General features: G+C 37.6%; 1 protein-coding gene across 2 annotated transcripts in view; it reads right to left on the reverse strand.

Annotated features, from left to right (window-relative positions):
- LOC130919283 (protein FAM163A-like) overlaps positions 1–24,253 on the reverse strand; it is a 38,994-nt gene extending 14,741 nt beyond the window's left edge. Inside the window, exons 1-2 of one of the 2 annotated variants that reach the window (XM_057841850.1) lie at positions 23,931–24,253; positions 4,856–5,022 (exon numbers count right to left, since the gene is read on the reverse strand). The gene's annotated coding sequence lies outside the window, so the exon portion shown is untranslated. The remainder of the gene's footprint in view (positions 1–4,855; positions 5,023–23,930) is intronic. The other variant, XM_057841849.1, reaches the window with a different exon arrangement.
- Between the last annotated feature and the right edge of the window lie 1,236 nt (positions 24,254–25,489).

The raw sequence follows: 25,489 nt of genomic DNA on the forward strand, positions 1-25,489 counted from the left end.
TCCCATTAGCGGTCCTGGGGCTTCCTGTCTATCCGTCCTGGGAGTGGATCTCTCCTGACTGTGGTACTCCCCAAGGTTTCTCGTTTTCTCCCGAAGACTCTGGAGTTTTTGGAGTTTTTCCTTTCCGACATGGAGGGTCCAAGAGTGGGGGATACCCAGGACTTGAATTTATTTATTCATCTTTGTTGCTTCATTTGCTGTTTCTGATTGTGTATCATATTGCCTTTGCAAAGCCCTTTGAGACAACGTTGTTGTGATCCAGGGCTATACGAATAAAATTGAATTGAATTGACACAATTAAAGAGGTAATTCAGTATTTAACATTGATCTCCTGCAAGAGAAGCGGGAAACAGCGGTACACAAAATGGCTGGCATGCTAACAATTTCCTTTCACAAAGCTTTTAATTAATGTTTGTAAGACTTCATAATTATCATTTAATTAGATGATTCTTTTAGAAGGAAACATTTCCAGTGAGCTTTTAAAATCCTTGTTCCAGTGAGCTTTTAAAATCCTTAAGCATCCTCTTGCTGTTCCACAAAACTTGTATGCTAGCTTCTGCTGTTTGGTGTCAACACAGACATGCATACGTAGACGCTAGGCCTGCACAATATATCGTTTGAACATCGCCTGCGCAATAGTCTCATCGCAGGATATATGATTGTTTTTTTGTTTTGTTTTAATATGTAAACTTTTATTTTGCTTCATAAAAGCAGCCATTGTGCAGAGACATGGCTTCCTAGATCTTATTATATACACAAATCTTCATCAGTCACAGTTGAACCCCTTAGCCTCGATTTAACAGTATTATATGAACACAATGAGTCATAGTGAGTCAACCAAAGTCTTCCCAAAACAATAGCTATTCCAGTCATCTGGTAAAAATTCTTCTAGTTTTAATATCGCAATATATATTGCAAACCCCCAATAAGTCGCAATGTCAGTTTTTTCCAATATTATTCATCCTACTAGATGCCTCGTTGAATAGGGCTGCCTATTAGCGCCAAGGATCAGTTTCTATTGTTTTCTCAAGCCACACTATAGGCCAGCTCTGATGCCATAAACTCCAAATTTATAATTAGAGTGCATCATAGAATGATGCAGCAGTACAGGCTTCCAACACCAAGCCTGCCAGCTTCTGATTCAGTCTTTCTATTAACTTGCTATTCCTTTATATCATTGTTTTCGCTGTACAGCACAACAATGTTAATTTCGACAGCAAATTTAGAGTCAACGTTCGTCAGTCTTTTCACTGGAATGTAATTTAGCTTTATAGCAAGACCCAACATCCCGTCCTACAAAATGAAGTCCTGGAAGTGTTTGAAAAACCCTGCAAGAACAGATATTGGCCACTTGATCTGGCTCCTCTGGTTTCAGAATGCAGTTTAACATTGACACTCCATTCTAAACGATCCGATTTCACCATCAAAATAAACTTGTTTAAAGCCTAGTTCAAAGCTTAAATTTTGATTGTGTGGGAACATAAATTAAACTGCACAAAGTTGCATTGTTTTTACCTGTATTCTCAGATATTTAAATTCGGGTTCCTCCCCATAGACTTACGGAGTGAACGTGTAACACCCAAACAGTCCAAAATATGGGCTTCACGAATGCCGTGAGGAAAACAGTGGCTGTCAATGCGGCACCCGGACGAGTAAAAAGTGAGCTTCACAACAGAGCAGGCGGACGCTATGCGTGACGTTACAAGCGCTATATGTCTAGTTCTTCTTTACAGTCTCTATTTTGACAAACTGTTCTTGTTGTTGTCAAGTATTAGTTGATAAATGTTGACAAAAAATAGTTGACTAAACTAAAAAACTATACTGGTGAAGAGAATACGTAAGCTGCTTCACTTTGTGATAAAAAGACTCCCTTTTGTGGTAGATGACAGTATAAATTAAAAGTTCAAAATGTGTTGCTTATGGGACCTATAGTGTTGAATGTCCATTTTTCACTGACAAGCTCACATAAGTACTTTTGTTCAAAATAAAAACATTTATTTTTAAGACTATCAATGCATTTGGGAGTAATCTGTAAATAACTAATTGCCTCTGTAAATCCTTCAAATCACCAAAATCTTGTGTAATGATCCTGTCACAGCAGTTTTCCACACCAAGAGTGTGTTGTGAATGCAAACTCGGAATTATGTTGAAAAAATATATATATAATTGATATTTGTCTAAGCAGCAATCATACACCCACATCAATACAGACACAGCAGCACCCCAAAATTGTGTTCAATTGCTAGTTTAATCATTAATAAAACCATTGACTCCACCATCAGTTGACATGAGAGCTCCCACAGACATTGCGCCACGCCTTCCCATAAATAGAAAACACACGCTGCATTCTAATGCCGGATTTAGGTGGAAATAGGACGAAGGTTTCACTGCATACAAGCAGGCAAGGGTGTCTCAAGAGTGATTTGGTCGAGGATTTAAGGTAATTATTATATTAAATAGCACTATGCATGCAGTTTCAAACGTTAAAAAAAAAAAAAAAAAATTCAATAGATAAAATTAGTGTAACTTTGGCTTTAAATATTTACGTAAAATGAATGATAACTGCCCGTTTTTTTGCTTTCAACAAAGAATCTAGCCTGTTTTACGTTCATATCTATAGAAATTCTGAGATTTAAGCATTTCTTTACAATAATTTTCAACTTAACGAGCTCTTTTATGACGGCCGCCATGTTGGATTTTGTATCTCTACACAATAGCGGAATTCAACCTAAATAGGTGTGATTGTATATAGAAAAATGCTAATTTTGCTTTTGTGGAGTAAATTTCAGATGATTCTGCATGCTTTTCTCAAGTAAGAATTTTCTGATGTGAAAATTGAGTGATTTATTAGCCGTTGAAAACTTGCACTAATTAAAAAAAAAATGAAGTTGCTATTTTGGGCAAAAACTTATGTTAAATATTGCTATTGACTCTGAAAATATAGGTGATTATCTCTGCATTTGGTGATTTTTGTGCATGTAGCGTAAAATTTGAGAATTTTATAGTCACTGTTATACTATACTATAAAAAATAATTAATCGTAATACTAATTTATTAGCGAACGACTTCGAATTTTTTCATGTTGCTGCTCATGGAGACTCATATATGCCTAAGGGAGGTGCCTGATTTTGTTTTAGGTCACTAGCATCTTATTATAAAATGAGAAAATATTTTAATTTTAAGTTTTTGAAGCTAGGCCCCATAGGAATCAGCCCCAAGCCCCATGTCCTGTCAACTGATAGTGAAGTCTGATAAAACACTATAGAATGCAGTGACGATGGTTAAGGCCATCATAAACACTACAACGATGCTCACGTCCGCCCAAACAGCCATTTACTTTATAAAAGCAAACAAATTATAACAGCAAACACATTACACTATATAACCAATCTCGTTTTCAAAGCCATGAGTTTTCATACTACAAATGCAATGACATGTCAATTCTGGTGGGAACCTCGGGGTATATCACGATAGGATACGATTAGGGATGCAAGACTCGTGATAATGATTATCTCATGATTTGGCAATGCAATGATTATTGACACATGGAGAAGGGAATCAGATATTCTATGACTTAAAACCATATTTCTAATTGGAAAAATAAAAGTTTTTTTTTTTCTTTTTTTGCACATTCACAGACAACATGTCAAAAGCTATTGTCTTCTTCACAAACTATGAGAATTTACATGATATATCAATCCTTGGCGAGAGCATATATCGATAATCTATCGGGATACAAAGTATCGGAATATATACTAGTACTGCTTCAAGATATTTTCACACCCTTAAATTGTAAATCTGACGGATTGCTATCGTCACGGTTTTAAACTCACAGTACAATAAATACTGTGATATTGTGGGAAAGCTCACAATCTTGCAAAAAGATTAGGGTAGAGGTGTGAACAGGAAAAATAAAACAGCACTCCTTTTCTTGGTTGGTTCAGTCCTTCTCTCTTGGCTTTGATGGCTTTCTTGCCTTTTCCCACAGGCTATCGTGAAAGACTTTCACATCATACAGTACACACTATGAATTTGTATCCTCGTCCAACCAATGATTACATTTGTATACCTCCAAAACTCTTATTATTGCTGCAGAAGAGGGTAGAGGCACCCATGCTAAGCTTCATACAGTATATAGCGAGCCCAAAACTACATTCCTAACAACAATGGCTCATAATTTTATCCAAAGACAAATCCACGACTATATCAAGATAAGTCCACGATGATACCTAGGTAGTATTAGTATCACACAGTGTTGGCACGTTACTTTAAAAAAGTAATTAGTTATAGTTACTCACTACTTCTTCCAAAAAGTAACTGAGTTAGTAACTGAATTACTCTATGGTAAAAGTAACTAGTTACCAGGGAAAGTAACTATTTCCATTACTTTAAAAAGAAGTTGTTGTATGTCAAAGAATTGAAATTTTCTGAGCAATATTCGAGTCAATTGAATAGAGAAGAACAGACAGGTAGTTGTGTTATAGAACCTTGTAATATTTATTGCACCTCACCAGCAACAGATTTATCCTACAATTGAAGTGCAACAAAAATAAACAGTAAGATTTTTCGCCACTAGCTTCGTGGTAGCGTGTGTAGTGTTAGGTGCTCCAGCAGATTTGAATTGCTTACCACAGATGTCGACAAAAGCTTTGTCCCGGGACATAAATTACACTTTACAAGCACGTTCTTTAATTTCGACCAACTTGAAATAGTGTTTATATCTCCACCTCGTAAAGGACAAATTTTCCTCTGAATGCTCTGCCATCATATCCCTCTGCATCTGTTTTGCGTGTGTGTGTTTGCCGCACGCGCCGTTCCGGTTTGTGTGTGAAAACACCGGCTCTGATTGGCTTACCTTGACACATGACTCTAACCCTCAGCCAATCACTTCCATCACATCTATCCAGGGGGTGGATTCAGGTAGCCCCGTCCCCCTACTCCTCCCGTCACCCTCAAAGCGTCTGCCGTCCTCAAGATGGAAGCAGCATTCTTGCTGGCCGACAGTGGGGGTTGGGAACGAGGCTAGCATTCAGGTGTAGCAAACACAGAAACGTTAGCAATCTTTGGAAAGCATTGTCTAATTGAATGAGCAGGGACAAACAGCCTGGAGTCACAAGAAGTATGTGCGCTATTCTCGAACCTGAACACACCCCAAGTCTTGGATGACAAACAGAGCAGAGTAGACTCGCTACGGCTGGTAGTTTCTTCAATTTATTCAGAGTAAGTAACGCACCGCTTTTGACCATCAGTAACGGTAACAGCGTTATAACAGCGGAAAAAAAGAATTAGTTCGATTACCCAGTTACTGAAAAAATAACGTTGTTACTCCCAACACTGATCACAATATTATGAACATTGTGACATCCCTATACGATACAATTTTACCAAAAGGAAGGAAATTAAGCGCACACTCGCCAGTTCTGTTGTATGTTCTCAGAACAATTAAACAGGTAGAGTTGCTCACACTTCACAAATACCAAGTGAACAAGAACATAAATAGATTAGCTTCCTAGTTATTCCATTTCATCAATATTGTGGAAAAATACTAGATAAAGGGTCTAAAGTTCAATGGATCAATCATGTCATACTTCCAAAAGGAAATATGGACGTTTCAAAATATGTAAACCCTACCACAAAACAAGCCTCAAGCCTATGTTTTTGGGGGGTGACGAATTGTATTTAACTCACATAAGTACGATACATTTGCAATCATGTACAATCAACAACTGCAAATCATAAGTTGGTAGTCGCGAATCCAACCATTGGCGGATCTTCTTCTAGAAAAGCCACACAATATTCTATGATGTCCAATGACTACAACGAGGTAGCTCCTAGAAATAGCAATGAATCCAGAGCAAAACCATGCCGGGCCAAGTTGGAAAGGAAGTGGGGAAAGATATATTCATGAGACGTTAAAAAATACATTACCGGCGCTGTGGGGGGTGTGCATATGCAAAGAGCACCTCAAGCAATTGGTAGGCTTAAAGCACACTGGCACGAATATAATTATCTCAAATTAGCACAGCGCTAGTTCAGCTTCTTCCAGATTAAATCATCATAATCAATATCTCACTCATGCCTCAAACTGAAAGCATTGATTTAGTTCTTCACTTTGTGTGTTATATGATGAGCTCTAGCGCAACTGCTTGGGAGGACCTTTAAAGGCACTAGAAGCAAGTGATATTCTCCAGACAGCTGTGTATCACTCTGCTTTATGAGGGTTACAGTTGCACCACCAAAGTCTCTTCAACACTTAGCTGTGATGCTGCACCACTTAACGCACAACCAGAATGAATGAAGAAAGTGAAGCTGGCAGCAGGGCAATGTGTAATTATTGTTCCTCCTTTCTGCTGGTCAGCACCATAGCCTCATAAAAGCAAATGAAATGGTCCAGCTTCTATCTTTGAGGGAGTAATGTACCTCTACCACTACGGTATTTCATTAGCATACATTTCCTAGGACATTTCGTGTGTGAATTCTGTAAATAATTTGGCATCGATATACAGTAGTATGAAAAGGTATTTGAACCTTTTGGAATGTCTCACATTTCTGCACAAAATCAACATCAAATGTGATCTGATCTTTGTCAAAATCACACAGATGTAAAAAGTCTCTGCTTTAACGAAAACCACCCAAACATTTATAGGTTTTTATATTTTAATGAGGATGGCATGCAAACAATGACAGAAGGGGGAAAAATAAGTACGTGAACCCTCTGCCTAAGGAGACTTAAAGAGCAATTGAAACCAATTTTTACCAAACATTTTAAGTCAGGTGTGTGCCCAATCACTGATGAGTGGTTTAAAGCTGCCCTCCCCACTATAAAACACACACCTGGTAAGAATTGTCTTGATGAGTAGCATTGTCTGATGTGCATCATGGCTCGGTCAAAAGAGCTGTCTAAAGACCTGCGATCAAGGATTCTTCATTTGTATAAAGCTGGGAAAGGATACAAACCATCTCTAAAAGTCTGGATGTTCATCAATCGACAGTCAGAGAAGTTGTCTACAAATGGAGAGAGTTTGGCACCGCTGCTTCTCTCCTAAGGAGTGGCCGTCCACCAAAGATGAAGCCAAGAGTTGAGCGCAGAATACTCGGAGAGGTAAAAAAAAGAACCCTAAAGTGTCTGTTTAAGACTTACAGAAATCACTGCCACAGTCCAATATCTCTGTGCACGCATCAACTATACGTAAAACTATGGCCAACAATGGGGTTCACGACTCAGGACTCCACGGAGGAAGTCACTGCTGTCTAAAAAAACATTGTTGCTTGTTTAATGTTCGCAAAAAGGCACTTGGACATGCCACAGAAGTTTTAGCAAAATATTTTGTGGACTGATGAAACCAAAGAAGAATTGTTTGGGAGTATAACACACAACGTCATGTATGGAGGAAAAATGGAACCGCTCACCAACATCAACACCTCATCCCCACCGAGAAGCATGGTTGAGGGAACATCATGAGTTGGGGCTGTTTTACTGCCTCAGGGCCTGGAAAACTTGCAATCAATAATTAAATTCAAAAGTTTATCAGGATGTTTTGCAGGAAAAACTGAGGCCGTCTGTCAGACAGTTGAAGCTAAAAAGAGGATGGATGCTGCAACAAGACAATGATCCAAAACACAAAAGTAAATCAACTTCAGAATGGTTTCAGAAGAACAAAATACACGTTCTGGAATGGCCAAGTCAAAGTCCAGTCTTGAACCGCATTAAGATGCTGTGGCATGACCTAAAGACAGTGATTCATGCCGGACATACCAGGAACATGACTGAACTACAGCATTTTTATAGAGAAGAGTGAGCCAAGATTAGTCCTGATCGATGTGCCAAACTGATCTGCAGCTACAGGAAAGGTTCTGGTTGAAGTTATTGCTGCCAGGGGAGGGGCACAAAATATCAAATGTTCACTTACTTGTTTTTCCCCCTTCTGTCGTTTTTTGCATATTATCTTCATTAAAATATGAAAACCTGCAAATGTTTGGGTGGTTTTAGTTAAAGCACTGTTTTTTTCATCTGTGTGATTTTGACAAAGATCACATCACACTTGATGATGATTTTATGCAGAAATGTGAGAAATTCCAAATGGTTCAGATACTATTTCCATACCACTGTAGGCCTTTTTTCCCAACTTCTGAACAGTCTATACATTTATGTATTTCATCAAAAATATTTTAGCTGGATTGATAAAATTATTAAACACAGTATCACTGAAGAGAAGCATTATGATGCAATGCTTTATCCTTGGCAAAAATGTACTGCATGTATCCGTCATTGTGATATAACACAGCTTGTAATGGACGTTTCGCAGAACAGACAGAAGATCAGATAACAGTATTTGTCTTTCGACATGATGCAGAAAGCATACAAGCCATTCTCCAAGACTTACAATGACACATAAAGAAACTCTATAAATGTATGTCAAGCACTCTTTGTGGTCTCACCAAAAGCAACTCTGCTCATCAAAAAACCTCCTTGAGGGGAACTTCTCCCTCGTCCGCACAGAATAAAATTATAAAAAGAATACGCTCCAGAATTCTGTGGTAAAATAGAAAAAAAGATGATGATGATGATAGAAAAACGTGAAAGCACAATTGCTTTACAGTGCTTAGTCATACATGGCGGGAATGCATTTAAATTTTCAGAATTGTCAATGCCCATGTAATGTAATTCAAATATTACAATTTCACGATGTGACACGATATCAGTTGCTTGGGAAATGATACAATATTTACTAGGGCTGTGAAAATTATCGCGTTAACAGGCGGCAATTACATACAGCACATGCCCCGCTCAAACAGATTAAAATGACAGCACAGTGCAATGCCAACTTGTTACTTGTGTTTTTTGGAGTTTTGTCACCTTCTGCTGGCGCTTGGGTGCGACTGATTTTATGGGCTTAAGCAGCCATGAGCATTGTGTAATTATTGACATCAACAATGGTGGGCTACTAGTTTATTTTTTGATTGAAAATTTTACAAATTTTATTAAAACGAAAACATTAAGGGGGGGGTTTAATATAAAATTTCTATAACTTTTACTAACATTTATCTTTTAAGAACTACAAGTCTTTCTATCCATGGATCGCTTTAACAGAATGTTAATAATGTTAATGCCATCTTGTTGATTTATTGTTATAATAAACAAATACAGTACTTATGTACCGTATGTTGAATGTATATATCCATCTTGTGTCTTATCTTTCAATTCCAACAATAATTTACAGAAAAATATGGCATATTTTATAGATGGTTTGAATTGCGATTAATTACGATTAATTATCATCGATTAAAAATTTTAATCGTCTGACAGCCTAATATTTACCAATGAATACAAAGTCTGCCGCGATTCTATTAGATTCGATTAAAAGGCTTTCGATCGATTTAATACGATATTAAGTCCCAATTAACACAAGTTATATTTTATCTAAAGCAATAAAACAGACAAAGCAATTTTGATGCTAAAACACATCAGACATTTGAAAGACATTCTTTTTTTATTAATGTGACTTATCTAGAAGATGACAATATTGATCAATGTTTCGCGTTTCCATCAATTTTTGATTCCATCCACATTGAGGTATTGTTACACCCCTACAAATGACCTTCTAAAGAAGGAGTTTGACTAGGCAAATAATGTTGACATTGATTTAAACTGTATTTGTTAACTATAAGTGAGACGTGTGGTTTTATTGGGATCCAGTTGCAACACTTTCATTCATGTTGAATACATTCTAGTGTATGAAACTTGGTAACTTCTTCCCACGTGTGTTCACTTGCCGCAGCACGTTTCTGATCAGGGGACTGTGGTTCTGAATTACTTGGGCAATTAGCGTCAGAAAAAAGTTCTCTTGTTTGAGCTTCAAACAAAGCTTGCATAAGACAACTATTACAAGATCAGTGCTGATGAAGTCAAATAAAGTTAAGGAGCTTCTATACACCAACTTCAGTCATCTCTGGGGGCAAAGAGACTTCATTCCATCTCCGAATAGCTAGTTGTTTTCCTTTTCTATTCTCATGTGGCTGAGTTAAGACTAAGTGGATTTCGTGACTGGGGATCCAGAGGAAATGTCTTACACGTTGTACCCAAAGGCAACAAGTAAATATTTAATACATTTGTTTTATCTATGACATTATACAGCTTTGATTCAATTAGGTGAGTAGTTTATTTACATAGCATTTTAACAGGAAGTGAAAGTGTCTGAATATAACAAAACATACAGAGATTATTTTATGTGCACTGATGTCCTAAAGGTATGGGCATGATGCAGTTAAGCTACCATATGTAATACTTGAAGATGAAGCTGTCTGTGCTGTAATAGCCTTGAGTTCCGCCCTCAGGCCTTGCTCTTCCTGACCTCACCACAACCTGACTTACTTTGCTTTAAAGCAACACTCACATCCACCGAATGCCTGGAATTATTCATGAAAGGATGCTCAAGACAGAGCACTGTAGGTAAATAGCTTTTGCTGTTTGAAAAGGGCATCTACAATCATAAATTGACTTCTAATACAATTGTTGGAATTTGACCCTAGGATGTAATCACCAAAACAATTGTGTAGAGCAGTGTATCAGTCTCAGTCATGGAACCAAGATAACCTTCTTTTGAAGTCTCGGTAACACTTTACAATAAGGGATCTTTAGTTAACATTAGTTAATGCATTTTTAGACAATAACTAATGTTTAAGAAACATTACAATAATTAATATAAATGCTTATCTAACATTTATTAATATATTAATTAACATGAGTTAATGCATTAGCCAATGCATTAGTTAATAAATAACCAGACAGTAACTAATGGTTTGGTAAAATGAAAAATATATATAGGCCTATATAGCAGGGGTCCCCAACGACCGGGCCGCAGACTGGTATATCTATGTGCGCTTGGCCTCGATAATAACGTATGACGTAGGTCGTCGCCCATCACATTTGTTCCCGGAAATAATTAGCCCCCACACTAGAATGACTGAAAAACAGACGTCTTTCGACAGATTTTATACGGGAAAAAGGGAACCTCACGAGCCAGAAGATGAGCCTACAACCTTGAAGAAAACAAAATCTATGCTATATGTGAATATACCGAGGATTCGACCATGTCTGGTCAACAGGAATATCAGCTTGTAGAGATCACAAATCACGGCGACCTTAAATGTACATTTGAGACAACAACCCTACCGAGGTTCTGGATTAAAGTCATTTCGGAATATCCTGACATCGCTAGGAGAGCACTGAAACGAAACATGCTCAGGCCTCCCAGTGATTCAGCGTGAGTTGTATTTTCCCTGCACTTAACACGACGGGGCTAAAAACAAATGTTGTTTTATATTTGCTGTATTTTTCTGCTGCACATTGCCGGTATTCTGACAAATTTGGCATGCGCGTAACGTTAAAAACGACCGCGAATGCAGCGATACCAAAGTACACACTATAAACTTTCTTTAAAGAAAGGAATATTAACTTACAGTAAGTTTGCCATGTTAGCTGCACACAACAACTGCACGCAGCTCTCTCACTTAACGACTTTGCCGTGTCCTTGAGCATTAATTTACGCCATTTTCGTGTTGCACGTGTTTATGATGTAAATAGTTTTTTAGCATCGTTGGATAGGATAACATTGAGAGTCCAACTGAATATAAAAGAGGGCTTTTTTGCCGCCACAAAAGCTTTGGGAGCAAAATTTTATAAGGGTGAAAAATTTGACAGAACACCGGTCCGTGGTGCAAAAACGGTTGGGGACCCCTGCTATATAGGGTTAGGGTTTAGAGTTTAGGGTTTGTTAATTTAGCATTTATAATTTCTTAGTTAAGGGACACATGTGCTACACTTTACAGTAAGGGTCCAAAAAGCATTCAGTAATGTTTAATAAAGTTTAAGGGGGGGGGGGGGACTTAAGAATTTATAATTTCTTAGTTAAAGGACACATGTGCTACACTTTACAATTAGGGTCCCAAAAACATTCAATTATGGTTAATTAAGGTTAAGTACTACTTATGAGGTACATTAACGTGAAATAATACCATACTTAAAGTTAGGTTAGCAGCACCCAAGGACTCACAGAGCAATGTTTCTCATTTTAAAATACCATAGTTTCTCATTTTAAAATATCATAATCACTTACTGGTACCAGTATACATTAATAACTATTTATTAATGCACTCATGTATACGTGAATTAATGTTAAGTAGTGTATTATATCTATTATAACCTAACCTTAAGTATGGTATTATTTCACGTGAACGTACTTTTTAAGTGTTACTTAACCTTAATTAACCATTACTGAATGTTTTTTGGACCCTTATTGTAAAGTGTAGCACATGTACACCTTAACTAAGAAATTATAAATGCTTAAGTTCCCCCCTCTTAACCTTTCCTAACCATTACTGAATGCTTTTTGGAACCTTATTGTAAAGTGTAGCACATGTACACCTTAACCAAGAAATTATAAATGCTTAAGTTCCCCCCTCTTAACCTTTATTAACCATTACTGAATGCTTTTTGGACCCTTATTGTAAAGTGTAGCACATGTGTCCCTTAACTAAGAAATTATGAATGCTTACGTTAACAAACCCTAACCCTGAACCCTAAACCTAACCCTAAATATATTTTTAATTTTACCAAACTATTAGTTATTAACTAATGCATTAACTAATGCATTAACTCATGTTAATTATTAATAAATGTTAGATAAGCAATTATATTAATTATTGTAATGCTAACCATTAGTTATTGTCTTAAAATGCATTAACTAATGCGTTAACTCATGTTAATTAATATATTGATAAATGTTAGATAAGGGATTAAATGAATTATTGTCATATTACTTAAACATGAGTTATTGTCTAAAAATGCATTAACTAATGTTAATTAAGGGCCCCTTATTGTAAAGTGGTACCGAAGTCTCAAATTTTGTACTTGCCAACACATCTCTTAATCTCAGTTGTAAAATAAAAACTGCTGCAATCATAGTTTCCATCCTTAGATCTAATCAATATTTCTATCAACAACTACTTTTGGTGTGACGTGGCTCAGCGGTCGAGTAGTTGATCCCAGAGGTTGTGGGTTACATTCCCCACCCTGGTGAACTCGCCTAAGTATCCTTGAGCAAGATACTGAACCCCATGTTGCTCCTGATGCTGTGTCTTCAGTAGGTAAATGAGCATATAGTGTCAAAGTGCTTTGAGTGCCTTGATGGTGAAAAGGCGCTTTACAAGTATAAGTCCATCCATTCCACTTTATATGAGTCCATAATATAACTCACAAAACCATAAGTAGCATGATTCGTTAAAAATCCATTGACAAAGATGAGGCTGTCAGTTCGAAGGCGAGAGTTTAATGTTATTCCCTCTAGTCCCATTCATTGTGTGACTAAAGTATAGTCTAATTGCAGATGCATGGCAAGTAGGCCCCAAACCAGCCATTCTTAGGGTTTTCAATAATTTACACAGCACTTCAGAAACCGTTCCCTTTCTGTAGCTTGTTTTCTACACACCAAACCTAAACAACCATCTGCACTCACACAAAACAACACGAAGACACTGTGGACCTTATTTCCTCCCTCCTAAAGCAGTTTTCTAAGTGTGCTTTCACAACTTTTGATGCAAAATAGGCAAAGGATTTTAACTGTAGTTCCAACTGTCACACACTTGGTAAAGTTAAAACAACCAAAACATGTGAAGAGGAAAAAAGTTGATTTTCTCTTTTTAAGTGGTTCGTTAATTCTCTTTAATGAACAGATGACAACACATAATTCAGGAGCAAAAAGAAATCTATAACACCTAAGCAAAATACATTTATGATGAAAAGAAAATTTTAAATGCATGGCCCAGACCTCAGTTCTCGAGTGTCCCAGAGGGTACCTTTCAGAAGATACGGTCCTAACCTTCCGAATGATACAAATAGGGTGGCTGATGCCAGCACACGAGTTAACTCTTTAAGGGCATACGTGTGGCTCACACCAAAATGGAAATTCCTTATGCACTTGCATCTATATTCAGTGATGTATTGAATGAGGAAAAACACTGTTTTTCTGTTTTTTCTTCCTTTCTCTCCCTTCCTCCAAAACCATTTTCTGTCCACTATTTTCTCTTAATGAATAACACAGTATAAACAACAATGGAGTATACCAAACTCCCATGTGGCACATTAAAACTCTTCTGCCTAAAAATACACTCGTACTCCCATCTTTGTGTCAAAGCAGCTGAACAGGACAGGCTTCAAAAGAGAGGAAAGATTTACTTTTAAAAATCATCCGTTGTACGGATCAGAAATTTCAGTTAAATATATCATATTGCAGAGCAGACTAACAGTAATATTTAAGAAGCAAAAAAGGTTTAAAAGAGTTAAGAAAAGTGTGCAATAATTATCTAACCCAAAGAAGCTACGTGCATAAATTTAGGCGCCCTTGTTGTTTCTTTATTTGAATACCTATACTATTACTGAAACACAAATTTTGTTTGGGTAGATTAGTTATTGACCAATCATTGTGAAGGATATTTAAGGTGGCCATTTGCAAGTGTTTCGCCTCTTCTCCGAAGAGTTGCATCATGGGACCTCGAAACAACTCTCAAATGACCTGATAACAAAGATTTGCTCCACACCATGGTAAAGGACACAAAAGCTAGCTCAGAGATTTCAGTTGTTAGTCTCCACGGTGGGGAACAATGTGAGGAAATGGAAAACCACAGGAACAATTCTAGTTAAATCTCAGATAAGCAGAGATGAAGGACGGTGAGAACAGTCAAACTCAACCCGCAGACAACTCCAAAGACCAACAGCAAGACCTTGCAACAGATGGTGTCATTATGGATCATTCAGCTACTGAATAAACTTGTTATTAAACTCAAGGAGATGCTGTATAGGTGGGTAATTTAATTAAGATGTTTTAAAAGGAGGCTTAGGCTCTACTATACTGATGCAATTTTTCTATTGTATTGCCAAAATGTATGCACTTGGCTTCTTTTGTTTAAATAATTATTGCATACATTCTACAACTCCTAAAAACAGTTCGTCACTTTTCAATATTACTATTTACATTATATACTTTTTAGGGCTGTCAAAATTATCGCGTTAACGGGCGGTAATTAATTTTTTAAATTAATCACAATGAAATATTTGACGCAATTAACGCACATGCCCCGCTCAAACAGATTAAAATGACAGCACAGTATCATGTCCACTTGTTACTTGTGTTTTTTGGTGTTTTTTTTGCCCTCTACTGGCGCTTGGGTGGGACTGATTTTTGGGTTTCAGCACCACATGAGCATTGTGTAATTATTGTCATCAACAATGGCGAGCTACTAGTTTATTTTTTTATTGAAAAGTTTACAAATTTTATTAAAAAGAAAACATTAAGAGGGGTTTTAATATAAAATTTCTATAACTTGTACTAACATTTATCTTTTAAGAACGACAAGTCTTTCTATCCATGGATCGCTTTAACAGAATGTTAATGTTAATGCCATCTTGTTGATTTATTGTTATAATAAACAAATACAGTACTTATGTGCAGTATGTTGAATGTATATATCTGTTTTGTGTCTTATCTTTCCATTACAACAATAATTTACAGAAAAATATGGCATATTTTATAAATGGTTTGACTTGCGATTAATTAATTTTTAAGCTGTGATTAACTCGATTAAAAATTTTAATCGTTTGACAGCTCTAATACTTTTATATTATGAAATTGCTGATTCCTATGACCAATGATCTATAAAACAAATTTCTTGAAAATGATCAGGGGTGGCCAAACTTTTTCATACCACTGTATGTGCATCCTTTATTTATAGTATAAAATCTCAGTAACAATCTTAAACTAGGCCTGCAAGCAGGACTGAACGGGCCCTCGCAATCTAGCGTAACTCGGACGTCATGCAACTCGGACAGTGTGCAGGTCAGGGTGGTGGCAGATCGTCCTCTCTAATCATCTCATTAGAACCTAACATGCGCGAAAGTTGCCTCTTTACATTCACACACCTAAGAGATAAAAACCCCTATTGGACAGAGGACTACAAAAAAAGGGCGAATAAAGGGTCATCACAGCAACAGACAGAGACATGTGGACATGGGCCGTAAAATAAGTATTTTAAAAGGTCTTGAAACTACAATGACCAACCTGAAAAGAACTGGACATATATTTTAAAAAATGAGTGACTTTCTATTGCCACTAGTTGGCGCTGTAGGGTTGATGCAAATGACCCCTACAGGACCCTTCAGACTATGACTCAACAAGCACGATATGTTTGGCGCAGATATGTTGTAGAAGTTATGACTGTTCAAAACTTGTGGTGAGACGAAATGGCTTCAGTCATTTTTACTTCTCCTGTTGGACCCTTCTGCTTCAACCAAACCTCAGTATTTTTCATCAGGCACCTGTACACATGTCTTAAGGCTCCCCTGATGCAGGTTTGAGGTGAATAGATTTTTTTTCCTTGGAGGAGGAGCCTGTTTCGTAAAAAAGGCATTTCCTGTTCCCACTAGGGGGCGCTAGGCCTAATGAGTAATATTTCAATGCACTCGTGTTAAGGGTGGGATCCCGCACATACATGCCAGATATGAAAAAGATTGAACGTTGTTTCAAGGAGCTATTAGTCCTTTACTGAATTTGTCATTTTGCCGAAAAAATGGCCGACTTTGGCACCAAGCCCAGGTCAGACCCATGAATGAAAACGCACCATTTTGAAAAGTTTAGATTTCATATGTCTCCTGAATTGTCTAACCAATTTTGAAGATGATCCAACTGATTCCCTCTGTGACAAGGTCTCAAATGTGCACCCTGTTAATTGATAAAAATTTCACATTCGATCCAAAATACCCGATTTCCTGTTGGGTTTGGAATATGGGTGCAAGAGACTTTTTGGAGCAGTTTTGCACAAGGTATCGACTCCCCAAATTTCATTGCTCTACGTTAAAAAAACCTAATAGGAAACGCTTTTTTGAAAAATTCAAGGGGGCGCCACTGAGCCATTTTGTTACATTTTTTTGTAACGTTGCAAGATTATAGAAATCCACACAAAGCCGCATGTATGTGCAAAATTTGGTGAGTTTTCGTGCATGTCCAGGCCTCCAAATGAAAACTACTAGAAATGGACAGAAATTTCACATTCGATCCAAAATACCCGATTTTCTGTTGGATTTGGAATATGGGTGCAAGAGGCTTTTTTGAGCAGTTAGGCATAAGGTATCTACTCCCCAAATTTCATTGCTCTACGTTGAAAAAAACCAATGGGAAAGGCCTTTTTTAAAACTCCTTTCTGTCGCCACTAGTTGGCACTGTAGAGTTGATGCAAATGACCCCTACAGGACGCTTCAGGGTATGACTCTCAACAAGCATGGGAAGTTTGGCGCAGATATGTTGTATATCTGCTGAGTTATGACTGTTCAAAGTATTTTGCGAGACAAATTGTTGACGATCATTTTCACTTTCATGTTTGGACCCCTCCGCTTCAACGAAACCAAAATATTTTTCATCAGGCACCTGAACACAGGTCTTAAGGCTCCCCTGATGCAGATTTGAGGTCAACAGATTTTTTTCCCTTGGAGGAGGAACCTGTCTCGTAAAAAAAGGCATTTCCTGTTCTCACTAGGGGGCGCTAGGCCTAATGGGTAATATTTCAATGCAGTCCTGTTCAGGCTGGGATACCGCATATACATGGCAGATATGAAAAAGATTGAAAGTTGTGTCAAGGAATTATTAGTTATTTACTGAATTCGGTGTTTTGCCGAAAAAATGGCCGACTTTGGCACTACGCCCAGGTCAGACCCGTGAATGAAAACACACCATTTTAGAAACTTAAGATCTCATATGTCTCCTGAACAGTCTCACCAATTTTGAAGATGATCCAACTAACTCCCTCGGCGAAAAGGTCTCAAATGTGCACCCTGTATATCGATAAAAATTTCATATTCGATCCAAAATAACCGATTTCCTGTTGGGTTTGGAATATGGGTGCCAATGCTTTTTTGAAGTGGTTTTAGACAAGGTATACTGGACTGTCTCAGAAAATTAGAATACACAATATTCTAATTTTTTGAGACAGTCCTGTGTATATATACAGGACTGTCTCAGGAAATTAGAATACACAATATTCTAATTTCCTGAGTCAGGAAATTAGAATATTGTGTATTCTAATTTCCTGAGACAGTCCTGTATATATACTCTAATTTCCTGAGTCAGGAAATTAGAATATTGTGTATTCTAATTTCCTGAGACAGTCCTGTATATATACACAGGACTGTCTCAAAAAATTAGAATATTGTGTATTCTAATTTTCTGAGACAGTCCAGTAGACTCCCCAAATTTCATCGCTCTACGCTGACAAACCCTAATGTTATAGGCCAATTTTAAAATTTCAAGGGGGCGCCACTGAGCCATTTTGTTACATTTTTTTGCAACGTTGTTAAATTATCGAAATTTACAATTTTCCGCACGTATGTGCAAATTTTGGTGACTTTTCGCGCATGTTCAGGCCTCCAAATTGGCCGTTTTCATTTGCCCTGGAAAAAAAAAAAAAAAAAAAAAATAAATCCTTTGCAAAACAATAGGGCCTTCGCACGCCTAGTGCTCGGGCCCTAATTAAATCACAAAAAATAGGACCTCACTGAAGATGTATGTGTTGACTGAATCGTACATGCGGGGGTGGGCTTTGTCAAGACACAAAAACATCTTTTCTAAAGTTTTGCTTCAACAAACAACATTTTCCATGGCTCCAGTGTCACATACGATTGGCTTGACTGGAGACACCTCTGGGAAATCATCCCATTTCCCGTTGTATCACATCCACCAAGGGTGGAGGATTTAAAATGTGTGGTGTGTATGTGCGTGTGTGTGTTGGGAGGGGGGTATGCTGTGAGAGAGATACTTATTTAGGTTGTCTCAATTTTGCAGCCTCCTTCAGTCAAAAGTGGGTCAAAGTACACAACACCTGCTTTTATGTGAACTTCATGAAGTTTCTTCCATGCACGTACACATACATAGTGTCATTTGAATGAATACTACAAGTACCTTCCGTTAACACGAAAGATAAACATTTGACAACATACAACCACTTGTATGTTATTAAATGTGTATTATGTGAATCTCGGATCTTCTTGAAAAACGATTGCAAGTTTGTCTGTTATGGCGATTTGGACATGGAACCGACTGATCGTCAATTAGGAAGTGACCTTAAGACTTTGCGGTTGCCAGACACAAATCGAAGGGCAAGTGGTTGGGTTGAGCTTTGTATGACATGCCTTCTAAGTCACCCACTACAATAAAAATGGCAAGAGTGAGGAACCATAGTATATTAGCAGATAACATATCTTGAAATCGCACCAAGTGTAACCCACATGACATGAATTAATTCAAGTCAAATGTGAGAAATACATTTCAGTACGATCTCGTGCTACTAGAGTTGTCCGATAATGACTTTTCAACCGATGACCGATATCCCGATACAGCGGTACCTCGACATACGATCGCTTCAACACACGATCTTTTCGACATCTGACGTAATATTTGACTCGCCGTTTGTTTCTACATCTGACAACATGCTTGGAATACGACGATTTTTGACAGCGCCAGTTTCTTTGTTTTGCCGAAAGACAGACGCATGGCTGATTTTCTTGCAAGAGAAATCAACACTGGATTCAAAAAGGTCAGTGCAGGTGGAGAGAAAAAAGAAAAGGTGACGCTTACCACTGAAATGAAGATGTGAATGATAGCAAAATATAAGCATGGTGTGCGCATCCATGAACTGGGTCGACAATATGGCTGCAGAATGTCGATCTCGGCTGGCGGTCCTCCTCCGTTTGCCAGTCTTTATAAGTTAAGGTGAGAATTCTTATTGTGGTAACTTCGCCAAAGAAATCGCCAGCTTCGTCAGGTTTCTAATCATTTATTCCATCAACTCGCCATGTGTCCGCTGCTGTTGACGCCAGGATCAAAACAGTAAGAAAAACAGAACCTCGTTCTCTTGCTCACCATCATGTCAGCCCCGCGGTTCATTCAGGTACAGCAAAAAAAGTCCACCAGATTAGAACCCGATTTGTTACATTATTACAGGTATAATTATTATTATTACTATTATTATATTATCGTTATTTGTATTTTTATTCATAAATTATTTGTTTTGCTCTTTGCTATTTGCAATAGTAACAGCAGTATTTATTAAGGATTGCAAAATTGAATTGGTGCAATGCAACGGAAGTTGATCAGATATTTAAGAGTTTGTTTTGTATTATTTTATTTTGGTGGTTCAGAACACCATGTTAATGTGCACTTATTTTTGTTCATTTATGTAAGGCGACTTATCTATTTCCTTACGATTAAAAAGTCTGCTTTGTCATCAAATAAGTCATTTGCACTTTTTTTGAATGTATTTTACTTATATCTATTATTTAAAAAAAAGACAGTGTTTACAGTATATCTTCAATTTTAAAGTATATCCTATGTTCTTGAATAGTTAAAATAGAGGTTTTGCGCTTAAATTTGTGGAAATATAAAAATTAGATTGAGTTTTAGATGGAATTTTGTAAATTAGTGAAAAAAATATTATTTTGAATGGAAACCAGTTTCTCATTTATGCCTTGTTCCAGTGTAATGCAGCAGCCTAATGCGTGTATGAAACCTAATAATTCATTTTCTGAGTCGCTTAAAGTGCCTGTGACACGAAAAAGCATGTTTATTTCATAATACACGCGGTATTTTATGCCCCTGAATGATATGGGCCGCTTGGATGTGTGTGGAAGCGATCGCTATTCTTATTTAGTTTTTTGAATCCCGCGCCATGAAAATGAGTGACTTCCGGCTTCGGTCTTGCATTGAGGAGGAGGGCGCTGTGACGTGTACGGTAGAAGACGTCCTCTTCACGCTACAGTGTACTGTTGTGTATGAGGATGGAGGATTCAGCTGATTTTGCGGATTAATACGTTTATTTTTCGCATCACGCCAGCCAGACGGCTGCAGAAAAATCATTCTGTATGAGGGAGAGGCGTATGCGCCTTTTTGGAGTTTCAAAAGGTTCCCATTCACCATGGATATTTACTGTGGGACCATTGGACTTACGAGGAAGTGAGTAAACATCTTGTTTTGTATTATGTCAAATACGAATACAGCGATTACAAAGTAAACACTACAAACTTCCTTTAAATGAAGGACTACTTACGTTTGATCATTGATAGGCATGTAAAAAGCTCTCCTAATGCTCATTAGCAGCAGCAGGTTAGCTGCACAAAAAATCCAGCCACCCTCCTCCGGGCAACGAACTGTAAATTGCTCTCCGCCGGGCGGTTTGCCGATCCGCTAAGACAATCGACAACCGGGTCGTCATGTCAAATAAACCAGGATAGTTATGTGTGATTTTCCACTTCGAAGATTTTGAAACATCACTCGGTTTGGGTTAGCATGTCGGCTAGCTGTCACGCCTTCTGGTTTGTTTACATTCTCCGAAGCCGGGGAAGGGAAATGACATATGTCCGATTTAGGTGTCATAAAATATCGTTCGGGAGGTGCGACAGTAAAGGTGAAGTCGACAGTTTTGACCATTATGGAGTAATTTTGCCATGTCGTCCTGAATAAATGCATTTTTATTATTTCATATGCCATTCAGCACAAGACTGTTATTTGTCATGACCATGCCATTTATTTAGCAATTGGGGAAAATACTTGGATAAAAAGAATATCCTGTAAAAATATTGAAGTAAAGAGACAGAAACAATGACATTTTGCCGCTCTCTTCGTCGCGTTTTCCTCGTTGTGAATAGTTCCCCCTCAACGGGCTGACTGGTCCTTCTCAAGCCATTTATATAGCTATTGGGGAAAAATACTTGGATAAAAAGAATATCCTGTAAAAATATTGGAGTAGAGAGACTGAAACAATGACATTTTGCGGCTCTCTTCGTCGCGTTTTCCTCGTTCTGTATAATTCCCCCTCAATGGGCTGAATAGTAAAACCGATGAGCCTAGTCTACCGCTGACGTCATCCACCTGTTGGGGACGCTAAAGCCCTATAACGGTAGGCGTGGCTAACCGGCAGATTAAAAGACTATTTTCTCGTCATCTGTGCTTTTCTAAATTGTTGTATATAGTCGAATCGTCTCAAAATATGATTCTAATTCACATAATAATGCCATTTAAGACTTTTTTTCTCATGTCATATGCTCTTTAAGCTCAGGAAGGTCACGGGGGCGCTGGAGCCAAGGGAGTTCCGGTAAGAAATTCTAGCCACTTTCACCCCTGTGTGTAACTCATGGGGGCTAAGACCCCCCCCCCCCCTTCCCCCGTTCTTAAAATCTAGTGACACCCCTGGAGAGGGATAAAAGCAGGGGTGAAAGTGGTTAGAAGTTCTTGCCGGAACTCCCCGACGTGAAGGTCGCCATGAAGCAAGAAATTGTATTTATTTATTTATTTATTTATTTAATTTGGGGGGGGGGGGCAAAACAACTGAAATGCAAAGAAAACTGTAAAACTGAAAAACTACAAAAAGTGATTTTCATTCAAAATTGTATTTTTTCAATGATTTGCAAAAGAAAAGTTAACATAAACAGCTATAACCCCAACATTCATCTAATTTTATTTTCCCTCATTTCCTCACAGACAAAATGCCAAATCTCAATTTTAACTACTTAAGAACATGGGATGTATATTAAAATTGAAGATAATGTAAACATTTACTTTTTTTTTTTTTTTTTTTAATAATAAAGATATAGGTAACATACATTAAGAAAAATAAGTACAAATGACTTATATTATGCAGAGTGAAATGGAATACATTTTGAAGATCACGCAAACATTGACTTTTTTAAATCAGACGAAAATGAATAAGTAGACCAACATAAATGAACAAATAAAGGTCCAAAGTGCACATTGACAGCTAAGATAAGCGGCATGGAAAATGAATGAATGAATGAATGTTCTGAACCTCCCCATCAGAGCAAATAAAACTAAATATGATAAATAAGCCTCCTTAACTCTTTGCTTGCTCTTAAAGATTTGATCCATTTTCCGTTGCATTGCCCTTTTATCTTTTTTTTCTGTTTCAGAAAACATGCACATTTGAACCAATCAGAGCTACCTATCTCTGGTGATCACATGTCAGTATGTCAGCCAAATGAACCGATAAATGAGTCCAGGCGCTTTGCTTTGCTGTGTGCATTCGCACATTGACGTGACTCGTCATCGTAACTGCAACAGCTGGGGAAACTTCCATGCTGTCCATGGAATAAAATAAATAATAAATATCAGTGGAAACGGATTACGCTACACAAGCACTTTATTATGCTTATTGTTAACACTTGTGTTTGTAAATCTGATGTTGGTAGATTGTTTTCTTCTTGGAGATGAAATGCATGTGTGGCAGCTTTGTATTTTTTTTTTTTTTTTTTTTTTTTTTTTACATAGCGTTTTGACAGTTGGCGTCATATTTTCGGAATCAAAGCACCGTATACAGGAACAGCGTTCCGGCCCTGAATCTTATACCGGAACTGCGTTCCTGACCGTTCTGGCCAACTTTCACCCCTGGACAAAAGTAAAACTGCATACATGTAATCAGTTAACATCCGTTTCTTGCTGATGTGAAAGAAGTCGGAGAATGACGAACCAAGACGTTTTTGAACCAGTTAAATATTCTGGCCCATCACGTCACGCCCTCACTAACGTGATCATTTTGTGGGCAGGTTGGGGGGGTAGTTTCATTCAAAACTGGAATTTCTTTTGACTGCACCTGTCATGCCTCCACTCAACCATTCACATATGACATACGTTAACTGTATGCAAAACTATATTGCCTTTTTTAAAATCAGAAATTCGCCAAATCCATTCTATGAATTTCCTTAAGATTGACAGAATCACAGAAAAATTGGAAATTACTAAACACTCCGAAAACAAGATAATTGGACATTTTCACACGATAAATTGTTGTTGTTGATGCGTTTCAGCACTTCAGTTACATACCTGAGTTAGTTACATAGCGCATTCGGTCCTGCTTGCGCTGATCTCTGTTGGTCAAGTCGAGGCAGCATTCTTCTCAGCGAACAAACACCACCCGCAGACAGGAATCACGTCCAATTTGGCCGACTATATAAAGGTCAAAGAGGCTTGAACACGGATACTTGAGGCGGAAAAAGCACGCGTGGTGACGACGATGAAAGAAGAGGAGCGACGCGAGGAAGAGCTTTTGCGCGCTTTGAAAAGAGGAAGAAACCCGAGACTTCTGAGCGCTCCGTGAGGATGAAGAGCTCCCGGTGACGCTTGAACACGAGAAAATCTCATCTGGAACAGAATGCAAGTGATGACGATTTAGAAGGAGGCGGCGCAAAAAAGATAGGAGCCGCCTTCCTGGACCAACCCACTCACTACTCGTGGCACATCAGCTTCTAGTTCAATTGCTTCCTGCTCAATCGCTTCCAGGTCTGCCTCAAACCGTTATGGTACTAAGCCCGTAGTCAATTTACTTGTATATTACATCAATTTTTCACAACAATCATGATGAATTGAAATATAAATAATACGCATACCAGTCAACCCGAGGCCGTTGGCAATCTTACAAATAGTGACGTAGGCCCGTCCAAATTTGTGACTAATCTTACAACGTTTTATATAGCGTGCAATATGAAACAAAAATAAAACTCAGTTTTTAAAATAATTATTGGTAATATTGTCACATATAACCTGGTGCAATCAAAGAACAATCAATATCTTCAGTCACATCATGATTACCAAAATTTAACAGTGACTTTAACAGAGCCGAAAAAGGGTCATTGCGTGTAATTGACTGACTAACAGTTGTAAAGCAATAAAGCAAACAACAAAAATGAATGAACAAAAATTTATATTTTTATAATGGGTCAAAATTATGTTTCATACAGATCATGTGACCAGCACCTTAGACGGTCATTTGCTTTGCATATTATTTTTAAAAAATTTAAATAAACGAATAAAATAGAAGAGGGCAATTTATTTTTCAAGTGGTTATTTTATTTGTTTGAAAATATTTTGTTGATTGATGCAACTTATTTTTTGATTGAATAATAAAGACACAAATGTCCTAGCCAAAATGTGGCCCAAATGCAAAACAACATTAATCAAAAGTTGCTTCAATCAGGAAAAAAAAAAAAAAAAAAAAAAATCAAAGAAAAATAGCTTTCAAATGCGTTGAGTTTCAAATTTATTTTTGCATTCAAACACATTTTTTGATCGAATAATGAAGACACAAATCTACCCCCATATGGCTCAGCCCAGGGGATACAATTTTTGACTGGGGTAACTACATTGGCACAACACCGACGTGCATACCATATTCAATGGATGACAATTTTGGCAAAAGGTTTAGCTGTCCTAAACAACCTGATTAAGAATTTCCCTCAAGAATGATGGGAAACAAAAAAATGCTCATTTTCAATGTATTATTATAAATATTCTTGTTAATAAAGTGAAGATTAAGTAAAGTTAATTTTATTGCTGACACTGCGTTTTGGGGTCATCAACATGTTGTGCCCCCTCCGGCCCAAAAG

The sequence above is a fragment of the Corythoichthys intestinalis genome, chromosome 7 (genome assembly GCF_030265065.1).
Source record: "Corythoichthys intestinalis isolate RoL2023-P3 chromosome 7, ASM3026506v1, whole genome shotgun sequence".
Lineage (NCBI taxonomy): Eukaryota > Metazoa > Chordata > Actinopteri > Syngnathiformes > Syngnathidae > Corythoichthys > Corythoichthys intestinalis.